The following is a 12,811-nucleotide window of genomic DNA, read 5'->3' as shown; positions in this document are numbered from 1 at the left end:
GAGGTCTCTGAGACTATCCTCAGTTCTTTTCATTCTTTTTACTTTATTTTGCTCTTCAGAAGTTATTTCCATCATTTTATCTTCTAGCACATTGATTCGTTCTTCTGCTTCAGTTATTGTGCTACTGATTCCTTCTAGAGTATTTTTAATTTCCGTAATTGTGTGGTTTGTCACTGTATGTTGGAGAAGGTGATGGCACCCCACTCCAATACTCTTGCCTGGAAAATCCCACGGACGGAGGAGCCTGGTGGGCTGCAGTCCATGGGGTCGAGAAGAGTTGGGCACAACTGAGAGACTTCACTTTCACTTTTCACTTTCATGCATTGGAGAAGGAAATGGCAACCCACTCCAGTGTTCTTGCCTGGAGAATCCCAGGGATGGGGGAGCCTGGTGGGCTTCTGTCTATGAGGTCACACAGAGTCAGACACAACTGAAGTAACTTAGCAGTAGCAGTAGCAGTCACTGTATGTTTATTATTTAATTCTTCTAGGTCTTTTTAAATTGATTCTTGCATTTCTCCACTTTGTTTTCAAGGTTTTTGATCATCTTTACTATCATTATTCTGAATTCTTTTTCAGGTAGTTTGCCTATTTCCTCTTCATTCATTTGGACTTCTGTGTTTCTAGTTTATTTCTTCATTTGTGTGGTATTTCTTTGCCTTTTCATCATTATTATTTTTTTATCTTATTGTGTTTTCTTTTCCCAGGCTTCAAGATGAATTCTTTCTTCCTTCTGGTTTCTGCCCTCCTAAGGTTGGTCCAGCAGTTTGTGTAAGCTTTGTATAGGGTGAGATTTGTGCTGAGTTTTTGTTTGTTTCCTTTTCCTCTGATGGGCAAGGCTGAGTGAGGTTGTAATCCTGTCTGCTCATGATTGAGTTTTTATTTTTGTTTTGTTTCTTGTTTAGATGAGGTGTCCTGCACAGGGTGCAACTGGTGGTTGGGTGATGCCAATACTTGTATTCGAGTGGTTTTCTTTGTGTGAGTTCTCACTATTTCACACTCCCTAGGGTTAGTTCTCTGGTAATACAAGGTCTTCAAGTCAGTGCTCCCACTCCAAAAGGCTCAGGGCTTGTTTCTGGTCAAAAATTATGATTTCACAAGTGGCTTTTTATGGCATTAAGTGAAATTAAAACAAATATCCAAAAACAATAAACCAAAGATGAACCCGAGACACATGGAAGTTACAAAATCAGGCAAATAATTATTAAAATAATGGAATATACACATATACATATACACCCATGAGCAAATAAAAACATTTCAACAAAAATAAAGTACAATAGATTGACCTGGCTAACAAAGGAAATAAAAGAATCATATTTACAAGTGAAGAACAAAACTAACTAATGCACAAACTGGAAAACAAAATTAAAGCAAGGTGCCAAGTGGGAAATAAAGCAATGAAAAGAGAACTAACAAATATGTTGAGAGGAAAGGAAAGAAAGAAAAGAAAAGAAGAATAGACATGCATAGTCAAATAGAGGTAGATGAAGAAGATTTATATACAGGAAAGATTAACTGCAAAGAAGTAGGAAAGCCCAACAAAGGAATACATGTAGAAAAAATATAATGGGTTTAAAACAATAAAAGTTAAAATTATAAAAAAGAGAAAAGAAAAAATGGAAGAAAAAAGAAAAAAAAAAGGAAAACTCCACAGAACTGCAAAAGCCAAATGTTGATGCAGAAGTTTATAACCACTATAAAAAATGTGACTGAATACACACATATACATATATGCTCATAAGCATAATGAAAGCAATCCAATAAAAATAAAGTACAATAGTTTGACCCGGTGAACAAAGGAAACCAAAAAGTATATCTACCAGAACAAAACTAAATAAAGTACAAACTGGAAAACAAAACTAAAGCAAGGTGCCAAGTAGGGAATAAAGCAATGAGGATAAAACTAACAAATTTATTGAGAGGAAAGGAAAGAAAGAATGAATAGGTATGTAAAGTTAAACGGAGGTAGTAAAGAAGATTTATATGCACTAAAGATTAACAGCAAGGGGAAAATAACAGTAGGAAAACAAACAAAGGAATAAATGTAGAAAAAATAATAGTAGGTTTAAAAAATAAAATTTAAAAAAAAGAAAAGAAAAAAAAAGGAAAACTCCACAGAACTGCAAAAGCCTAAGGTAGAGGCAGAGGTTTATAACAACAATAAAAAATGTGACTGAGGAAAAAAAAAAAAAGCTCAAAAGCTTATAATGCCAATAAAATCAACAACTACAACAGAGTGGATAAAAAAAGGGGAAAAAATCCAGAAGAATCTACAGAACAAGTCAAAACATAAGAATAATAAATAAATAAATTTAAGTTTTAAAAAAAAGAATAATAAATGTTTTTCTTGAGTCACTGCTGTCAGAGTCCTTTCCCTCACTTGGAGTCACAGTCCACCTCACCTCCCTAGGATGCCTTCCAATACTGTGCTTATCTCTGGACCTGTTGTGGGGCAGCTCAGATTCTAATCTGGTCCTACTCCTCTTTGTTCTTGCTTCCAATGGTCATAGCTATCAGAACTAGCACGTTTTCTTTTGTGGGAGCTCTCAGTGACCTTTTATATATTCCATAGACACAGAGTCTGCCTAGTTAATCATGTGGATTTAATCTGCAGATTGTACAGCTGGTGGGAAGGTTTTTGGTTTTCTTCCTTAGTCACACTGCCCCTGGGTTTCAATTGTGGTTTTATTTCCACCTCTGCATGTGGGTCATCCACTGGGGTTTGCTCCTGAGGTTGCCCTGGAGGGCTTGGGTTTGCCCCTGTGAGGGCCAGGTGTAGAGGTGGTGCAGCTGATGGGTTGCAGGGGTTCTAGCAGCACCAGGTACTCAGGGAAGTTGATGGCTTTGGCAGCAGTAAATATAGTGCTCTAGAAGTGTATGGCAACCAACACTGGCCAACACTCTCCAGTGTTCTTGCCTGGAGAACCCCTCTACCTGACAGAGAAGCCTGGCCCGGCAGTCCACAGTATACAGGGTCACAAAGATTCGGACACTACAAAAATGACTTTGTGCGCGTAGACACAAGACTTTTTTGCCTGTGGCAGCTCTGCCCCAGTGAGAATTGAGTGTGAAGGTGGCACAGCTGCTTGGCTTGCGGGGACCCTGGCAGCGCCAAGTATGCAGGGACAAAAACTGCCTCTGCTGCAGGAGTTATAGACCTATCAGTTTTTTCCTAGCCTCATGTAGCTGGTGATCAGAAGGCCTCTTTGGCCAGTCTTTCTCCACAGCTCTGTGGAGGCACCATTCAGGCACTTAGAGGGATCCCTTGCCTGGGGTCCAGCTCTGTTGTTTGGCGCATCAGACACACAGAGGAGGCCCCCCTGGCTGGGGGTCCTACTCTGTAGATTGGCACATCAGTCACTTAAAGAAGCACCCTGGGTAGGGTCCTCCTCTATAGTTCAGTGCCTCAGGCACTTGAGGGGCCAGCCTCACTATTGTTCAGCTGCCAGTGCTGGCGTTTGGGGGGAGAGAGGCTATGGTGATGGCTCCCCCCCCTACACATGACTCAGCAGTATTACCTTGCTTCCATGGCTGCCTAGCTTTTCCTCCAGAGCATTTCCCACCACAGTCTCCTCCCTCACATCCCCTTGATCCATCTCTCTGCAGTCAACAGCAGCCCTCACCCTGGGATTACTCCACAACCCCTAAACTCCAGCTCCCAGACACTGCACCTTCCAAGGGATCTACATTCCTGTCCAGGGTATGTATGGCTGCGGCAAGGACTGATTCTCATTCCTTTTAGGCTGCCACAGATTAACTGTTTCACTCTCAGCCTTAAATGTTTCTCTTCTGACTCAGACAATTGCCCCGATGTGGGGATCAGACCCCTGCTTCAATTCCCCCACCTGCCAAGGGCAGGTCCAATCCTACTAACACTCCTATTTTCTCCCCTAGTTCCTTCATCCTACCGAGTTTTGCGTGGGTCTAGATATTCTTTTCTGCTGGTCAGGTACTCCTGTTTCTTCTCATCTGGTGTTCTGCATGCACTTCTGTGTCTGAAGGTGTATTCCTGATGTATACATAGAGATGTACTCCATGTCCACTTACTCCTCTGCCGTCTTGTTCTCTCCTCTGGAGAAGACCCTTGAGAGTCCCTTGGACTGCCTGTTTCGAGTAATCTTAAACATCACCAGCAATGGCACCCCACTCCAGTACTCTTGCCTGGAAAATCCCATGGACAGAGGAGCCTGGTGGGCTGAAGTCCGTGGGGTCGCTAAGAGTTGGACCTGACTGAGTGATTTCACTTTCAATTTTCACTTTCACACATTGAAGAAGGAAATGGCAACCCACTCCAGTGTTCTTGCCTGGAGAATCCCAGGGATGGGGAGCCTGGTGGGCTGCCATCTATGGGGTTGCATAGAGTTGGACATGACTGAAGCGGCTTAGCAGCAGCAGCAGCAAACATCACCATAACATACTTAAATGAGGAACTCTTTTCCACTCTCTCTCCTATTCTGTTTTTTGAAATGTGCCCTTTTAAACTGAAGTCTTATATCTTGTGTTAACTTTAATAAATTATCAACATTTTTTCCCTCAAATACTGATTCTCCTTTTCGATGGGTATTCACATATTAGTCTTCAAACCTTTAGACTTTTTTTTTTCATTCATTCCATCATTTTATCCCCTACCAATGCCTTCTGAAAGAGTTCTTTAACCTTATCTTTAAGCTCAGTAAATTGTTCTTCAAGTATATTAAAATTTCTTCACTGGCAATAAGTGACCAGAAGATCAAAAACATGCCATTTGTGAATTGCCTAGAAATAATCTAGCAATGGTTGTCTGAGAGAAGTTTATGGAGATTAAGAAAATTCTCTTAAAAGATATCAAATTCTATCTGAATAAATGGAATAATATAATATACCCTGGAACATAGAGAATAAAGTTTCAAACATTGATTGTCCTGAAATTAATCTGTAAATTCACTTTTATTCATTTTACTTATTCATTTCACCACTGCTAAATTTTGAGAAAAACTTGGAAAATTTATTCCTAAATTTATACTGAAAGACAAATTTTCAGGAATTACTAAATCATTTTTAAAAATATAAAGAAAGAAATTCCCTACTGCTGAGTATTAAGACAGAATGTGGCACAAGATAAAATTCATCAGTATGAAGCTGGAACAGGAACAGACTAATTGAAGGAATAGAAAAAAAAATAAAGATTTAAAGAGATTATTTGTTAGATGATAGAAGACATGGTATATAACTTTGGAGACGTGGTAGCCATTTTTGTAAAAGACCAGAAACTTGATTTACTACTAAAATAAAACTTGGCATCCAGCACATGTTACAAAACAAAAATAAACAAAAGAATCTCAAATGAATAAAAGGCCTGAGTATGAAAGTAAAATGACCAAGCTCACCATAGACTATGTTTACTGAAGCAAGATATAAAAGCCCAAATCACAAGAGAAAACATAATTTGACTTTTGACTAATATGAAAATTGAGCAATATAAGTAAGAATTTCCATTAATAAGTGTCATTCACACAGGTTGTGTCCCTGGGAACCAGTCCATAAGAAAGAGATTACTGAACAGGTTTATGTGTTCTTTAGGCCAACACCTCTGATAGGGAGGGAAGGGAAGAAAACAGATGTGAGTTAGAGGGAGAAGCAGTGCTGTGTTACAGTATCAATGAAGGCTTCTTCTCTGAAGCTGGAGAGGGGCTGGGCCCAAACATCCTTGCATTCACCAGTCACTGGATGCCAGCTGCCCTGGCAAGGATGTGTGAAATTGGGTGAGACAAATATTTCTACCCAAGGCAGTTCCTAATGAGGGATGGTTATTCTGGGCTGCCTGCAAGAATCACTTTTCGCTAATGAGGGAATAAGCCTTCTGGCCCTGAATAAGGATGTGAGTGGTCTATCATGGATTTCATTACATTTATAGGACTGAGACTAAAGTGACAGCCTGGGGTTCAATACTTACAATGAATAAATAATAAGAATTAAGATAGAAAATATCTAGTCACTTCCATAGAACCCAGTACAAAGTAACCAAGGGAGAAAAAATAACAAAAGTAAAAACTTGATGATTCAATATATAGTTACCCCAATCTCACCAATAATGGGAAAAAAAAGGATGAGGTATTTATTAAAGATTTTGACTGCAACACTGTTTGTTGTAAAGAACTGCTATAACTTCGCCATTGAATGGGGCTTCCCTGGTAGCTCAGCTGGTAAAGAATCTGCCTGCAATGCAGGAGACTCCGGTTCAATTCCTGGGTTGGGAAGATTCCTTGGAAGAGGGCATGGCAATCCACTCCAGTATTCTTCCCTGGAGAATCCCCATGGACAGAGGAGCATGGCAGGCTATAGTCCATGGGTTTGCAAAGAGTTAGATATGACTGAGCTACTAAGTACATCACAGCACAGTTGTTGAATGCTCAAAAAATAGATAATATATGACAATGTGTTCTAATAGAAAGATGTACATTAGTAGAAAGAAACAAAACAGTTATTTGTAAAAGAAACAGATTTTATAAATCTATGATATTAATTATAAAATGTGTAACACTGATTGATATCTTTTAAATTTAACAAAACATATAAAACAACTACCTATTCTTATTTTGGGGGGATAGCAGAGATTAGAGACTTGGAAGTCCAAAGCTTTTTAGTGTGATTTACCAGTACGTTCTGGATGTGCTCAGGCTGAAATCCAAATGCTGTTTCTGTACCTGCTCAACCTTATGTGATGGACCTGATAATATTCAGCTCAAGAAAAGAAGCCTCAATGTCATGGTCACTTAGCAACCCATGTTCAGGCTATCAGTTTCTAGTAGGACCCATTATCATGGCAGAAATGTTTGCTAAAATTAAGATTAGTGTTCTCACAGGGAAGGCATAATTTTTCTCCAAATCCTGGAAACATACCAAGATTTTACACAGCAAACTCTTCCTTTATAGATATATCATTTCTGTCAAATCTGTTGAATCATAAGGCCCAAATGGCAAGAGACCTCAAGCAGGATCTTTTGCAGAATCCTATCTTCCTCTAGGCCCCATTCAAAATGAACAGCTTCCAAAATACCAAATACATGGGTCAGAGTGATATTCTCAAATTCAATGTATGTTACCTCCATAAGCAGAAGATACCACTCAAACACTGTGCTTCCATCAGCGGTGTCAGATGAAAAGTGCAAAAACTTGTCTTGTCCTTAATCTTAGAAGGAATAACGTGGCATGTCACAGACCACTGGATCTCGAAAACTGTGGCAGTCCCTTGAATCTTCATGATACTTCAGTTCCACTCTCTGACACAGATGTCTAGTGTACTCTCTAATTCCTGCTCACCAAACTCTATTATCATGGTGTCATTAATGTACTAGTCTAGTGTTATGTCAAGGTGATCAAGATACCTGAATTGTCTACTGTGACAGAAAGGAGGACAGTTAGTGTATTCCTGGGCAAGAGTGATCATGAACTGCTGTTCTTACCATGTGAATAAAAACCAAATTTGATCCTCATTAATGAAGGGAATTGGAAAATACATATTTATCTGCAAGAGTGTTAGTCTCAAAATAAGTGCCAAAGCCTGTATTAATCTACTGTCATTTAACCACATGGTAGTCTCAATAGCAGCTTCTGTGGCAGATGGTATAGTATAGTAGTTGTAAATGGGGCTGCTACATGAATATATATATATAGTTAATATATACACCTGTCAATAACCATTTCATTTTTTCAGGGTATTTATAGATGAATTGAATGGAAACACTCTGAGTACCATAACCCCTATATCCTCTAAGTCTTTGATAGCAATATTAATATCAGCAGTTCTTCCAATGATACATTATTACTTCTGATTTATAATTCTCTTCAGTATGGGAGTGTGATTTCTGGGGCTTCCACTTGGCTCTGGATGCCCTGATTACTCCTATTTATAGGCCATAATGAATAGATTGTGCTAGCTGTCAAGTAGTTCTCAGTTATGCACATGTGACCGAGGAAATAACCAAAGATTATATGGGCTTCCCTGGTGGCTCAGATGGTAAGGAATCTGCCTGCAATGCTGGAGACCTGGGTTCGATCCCTGGGTCGAGAAGATCCCCTGGAGAAGGGAATGGCTACCAATGCCAGTATTCCTGCCTGAAGAATTCCATGGACAGAGGAGCCTGGCGGGCTACAGTCCATAGGGTTACAAAGAGTCAGACACAACTGAACAACTAACACATATATTCAAACATACCTGGATACACTGAAATGAACTTGAGCCAAACTCCACCTGGCCTCCATAAGCTCCTATTTAATGAGAAAACCATGGTGGTGTTTCAGATCCCATGTCAGCTCAGATCTTACGTCTAATAGTCCTAGAAATGGCTGGATTTTCTTCATTCCTCAATTACCATGGAAATGGTTCCAGGTCACTTTAAGAGAATAATCAAGGGAATGATTATTGTATAAATTTAATGTGGCATTATAGGTTTCTTTTTCAAGATCTTGAGCTTCAAGCAATTAGTTCTAGATTTGAGATCTGACTTAGACCTGGATATTGAGTGAGGAACAATTTCCCATTTTAGCAGCTGATGTCAACTTTCTGCTTCTCATTGTTTTCTTCTTTTTCTCCCTTTCTCACAGGCATCTACACATCTATCTCATGTCTAGTGCTTGCTTTGGAAGCACATATCCTATCTCATATCTAAGAATGCTGTGTTCTACTAGTTATCGCCACAGATCCTTAAAGGTCAAGAAAACTTGATGGCAAGTCTGGTAATTACATTTTCCTTGCCTCTAATAATTGAATGCTATTCCCTGGCCTGATTCTCACTTTTATTAAAGAACTTGGTTCAATAGCAACAACCGACACTACCAACCATAGCTTGCAGAGTGCAACCACTACCATCCATGCTTCTTACAGATACTGGTGTCCACTCAGCAGTATATTCCTTATGGAATGTCTTCTGGGGCCACCCAGGGATCTTACTCAGGTTATGGATGCTCAGGTCTTAAACGGATTATCTATTCTAACACTCTCAACTCCCTGAGTCTTCTGACCCTTTTTGCAACACCATATAGAGAGAGCCAGATTTTTCATCATATTTGCTCTAGTCAATTTTTAATGCTACTAAAGAGAAGCCAGCCCACACAATCATTATTATTGTTGACCCTGTATTTTAAAACAGCATAACTATCACACCTTCCAGTGTCTTTCCTTTCATCTGCACTTTATTCCAAAGCAAAAATGGTGAAAGCCTTAGTTAACATGGTGCTATTGCCAATCAGAAATTTTCAGCCACCTCTCACTATTAGAACTGAAATTCTCATTGTTCTCATATAGGAAAGTAATTCAGCTCTAAAATCCCATAACTGTAGTCTACTTTCTAAGAATTTTCTTATTACCAGTGGTCTTGCCTTGAGGTTTCCAGAAGACAAAGCCTAAGTCTGAGACATTTATATAACTACCTTTTAAGATAATGCATTCCCAGGGTATAGGAGTGAGGAAATAGTGATGGAAGGGGGAAAGCAGATACTGGCTACTGCCTAGTATGTAGTATGACTGCTTGCCCATCCATGTGGCACTGTCCTTCAAGAAGCTACAAAAATGAGAGGATATTAGGCCTTTTATCCAGCAAAGAAAAGGTAAAAAAATTTACTATTCTCTCTTGCCTCCCACTGACTAAAGTTATGCTCCATGGACAGTTAACTCCCTTGCACACATAACTTGTTCATGAAGGTGACCAAGAAGACTATTTCAGCTAAGACCTAAGCACCAACATAAAAGTCTGAGACAGGAGGCAAGAAGTACACGGCATGGGCATGAGACAAGGTATCGCCCGTTACTCCTACAAGAAGTTGGTTAGTGTCTATTCAAGAGAGCAGTTGGTTTGAAAAAGTGTCCAAATATCTGGAGATAGATGAAACCAAAAGATATGGCATAGTACTTACATATGCAAACATTTTTAATTTTTTAGTGTCTGGAAGGAGCACATGATTGAACTTATTTGTAATTAGTCTGATGCACTTTGCCTGTTGATATCTGATTTATCCTTACTGTAGTAACTGAATCCAGGTTAACTTATTGATTTGTGTAGTTGGTGCTATTTTACTGTCATACTGTGTCTAGTCATTTAAAATGCACACTATGCCTTGTTTGCTATTTTATTCAGTAGTAATTTTAAAAGAATGGAGCATTTAAAATTTTTCTGTTATTACTTTGTATTCTTTAATAAAGGTCATATTATAAAACTCTTTTAGCTTCAAATTTAACAAAGGAATGAAACTTTTGACCCATCTCTTACAGAAGACATGAAATTTAATATGCTTTTACTGACCCATCCCTAATTTATAGATCTTTGTTAATTTAATATGTGGTATAGATTATAGGATAGAGGTATAGATTATTATTGTTTAATTACTGTTTCCAACTACATATCTTATTTTTCAAATGACATTTATTTTATTGTGTCTTATTAACATGTAGAAATAAATCGGATTCACTCATAACAATGCTCACCATAAGAATACTTATCCAAAACATCTATTCATTTACAAGAATGCTCACCATAAGAACATTTCTACTTTCTACTTCTCAATTTTAATTTTCCCCCACTCCTGATAAATGTTTGGGCAAACTTTTCAGAGATGGTAGTGTTAGTGCTAGAATTTGTGAATACCTGAATATCAGAAAGTAAAATAATTCAGTCTGCTCCCAGCTCTATCACCTTGCAGAAAAGGAAAAAAAGAAAACAAATAAGCCTTATGAACATGTCTCAATTATCTTTTAGTATTTATGCTGCAAAGGTTTAATTTTAAAGTTTGCCTGGAATTTGTTTTAGGTTTCTTATATTTTTTTAATGGTTTCTAGGTAACCTAAATATTTTGGGACCTGGGTTTTAATAAGAGTTTCTTTATCCTTAACACCGCCTGAAGTTTATCAAGACATCTGTGTTGCTAAATATTTTGAAGTAGCCTGTGCTTCAGTTCTAGATATTTTTAAAATACATTATTCTGCTTATTATAGTAAAATCATTTCATGAAGTGTTTTAGAGTAATTCTCCCTTTCTTATATGCTAAAGAATTTCTTTCAAAAGTCAATTTGTTTGCATCTGTTTACTTTATTTAGGGTAGGTGTTGTTTGTGTATTGTTCTATGTGCTCATCCTCAAAGATTGCTCAATCCTGTTTAATTGGTCTGATTTAGCCTATTAAATGGGAACAGTGAGTCCTATAGCTGCCTCTCACTGCCCACTTGAGTGCTGATACAAGCCTCCTTGTATTCTTAAAGAGAAAAGCAAATAAACATACATAGTTTTCAAAATAATTCTTAGCTTTTAGCAAACTTGTAGCAAGCTGGAATGTCACCCTATTGCTTGGTTCTCTGTCTTCTAGGATGAGAACTTATTCCTGGATTATTGGGACTGTGTTTGTTTATTTATTATTTCTTCTCTTTAAGTAGTATAAGGAAATGCCATTTTTCCCAAGCATTGCTCACAAGCACTGTCCTTGTCTACACTTACAACACATAGCAAGTTTCCATGCACCATTCCCCACCCACCCAACCTCCCATTTTGCGTGCATGCTCAATCACTAAATCCTGTCCGACTTTTTATAACCCTATGGACTGTAGCCTCCCAAGCTCCTCTGTCCATGGGATTTGCCAGGCAAGAATACTGGGGAGGACTACCATTTTCTCTTCTAGGAGATCATCCCAACCCAGAAATTGAACCTGAATCTCCTGAGTCTCCTACATTGGCAAGTGGATTCTTTACCACTGAGTCACCTGGGAAGCCCAGCCTCTCTTTTTTACCTCAGCTTTATTGGGGTATAATTTAAAAATAAAAATTGTATGTATTTAAGTTATACAAATACATTGATGTTTTGATATCATATACATTGTAAAAATAACCAGAACCATCAAGCTAATTAACATATCTAGCCTCTCATATTCTCACCCTGCTTATTTAACTTATATGCAGAGTACATCATGTGAAATGCCAAGCTGGATCAATCACAAGCTGGAATCAAGATTGCCAGGAGAAATATCAACAACCTCAGATATGCAGATGATACCACTCTAATAGTAGGAAGTGGAGAGGAACTAAACAGTCTCTTGATAAGGATGAAAATAGCAGAGTGGCTTTAAACTTAACATTAAAAAAACTAAGACCATGGCAACCAGTCCCATCACTTCATGGCAAATAGATGAGTAAAAGTGCAAACAGTGACATATTTATTTTCTTGGGCTCCAAAATCACTGTGGACAGTGACTGCAGCCATGTAAAGATGCCTGCTCCTTGGAAGGAAAGCTATGACAAACCTAGACAGATTATTCAAAAGCAGAAGCATCACTTTGCAACAAAAGTCCATATAGTCAAAGCTATGGATTTTTCAGTGGTCATGTACAGATGTGAGAGTTGGACCATAAAGAAGTCTGAGTGTTGAAGAATTGATGCTTTCGAATCATGGTGCTAGAGAAGACTCTTGAGAGTCCCTTACACTGTAAGGAGATCAAACGAGTCAATCCTAAAGGAAATCAACCCTGAATATTCATTGGGAGGACGGATGCTGAAGCTGAAGCTCTAATAATTTGGCCACTGAACAGCAGACTTATTGGAAAAGACACTGATGCTAGGAAAGATTGAAGGCAAAAGGAGAAGGGGGTGACATAGGATGAAGATGGTTAGATGGCATCCTCAACTCAGCGGAATGAATTTGACATAGTAAAGGAGATAGTAAAGGACAAGGAATCCTGGCATGTTGAAGTCCATGGGGTCACAAAGAATCAGGCACAGCTTTTCAACTGAACAACAAGAAAAAATCCTCTCATATACTTACTATGTTTTTAATTCCAATTTTGTGTGTGTG

Source organism: Bison bison, unplaced genomic scaffold, assembly GCF_000754665.1.
Source record: "Bison bison bison isolate TAMUID 2011002044 unplaced genomic scaffold, Bison_UMD1.0 scf7180017864260, whole genome shotgun sequence".
Classification (NCBI taxonomy): domain Eukaryota; kingdom Metazoa; phylum Chordata; class Mammalia; order Artiodactyla; family Bovidae; genus Bison; species Bison bison.
Note: the sequence above shows the minus strand (reverse complement) of the source record.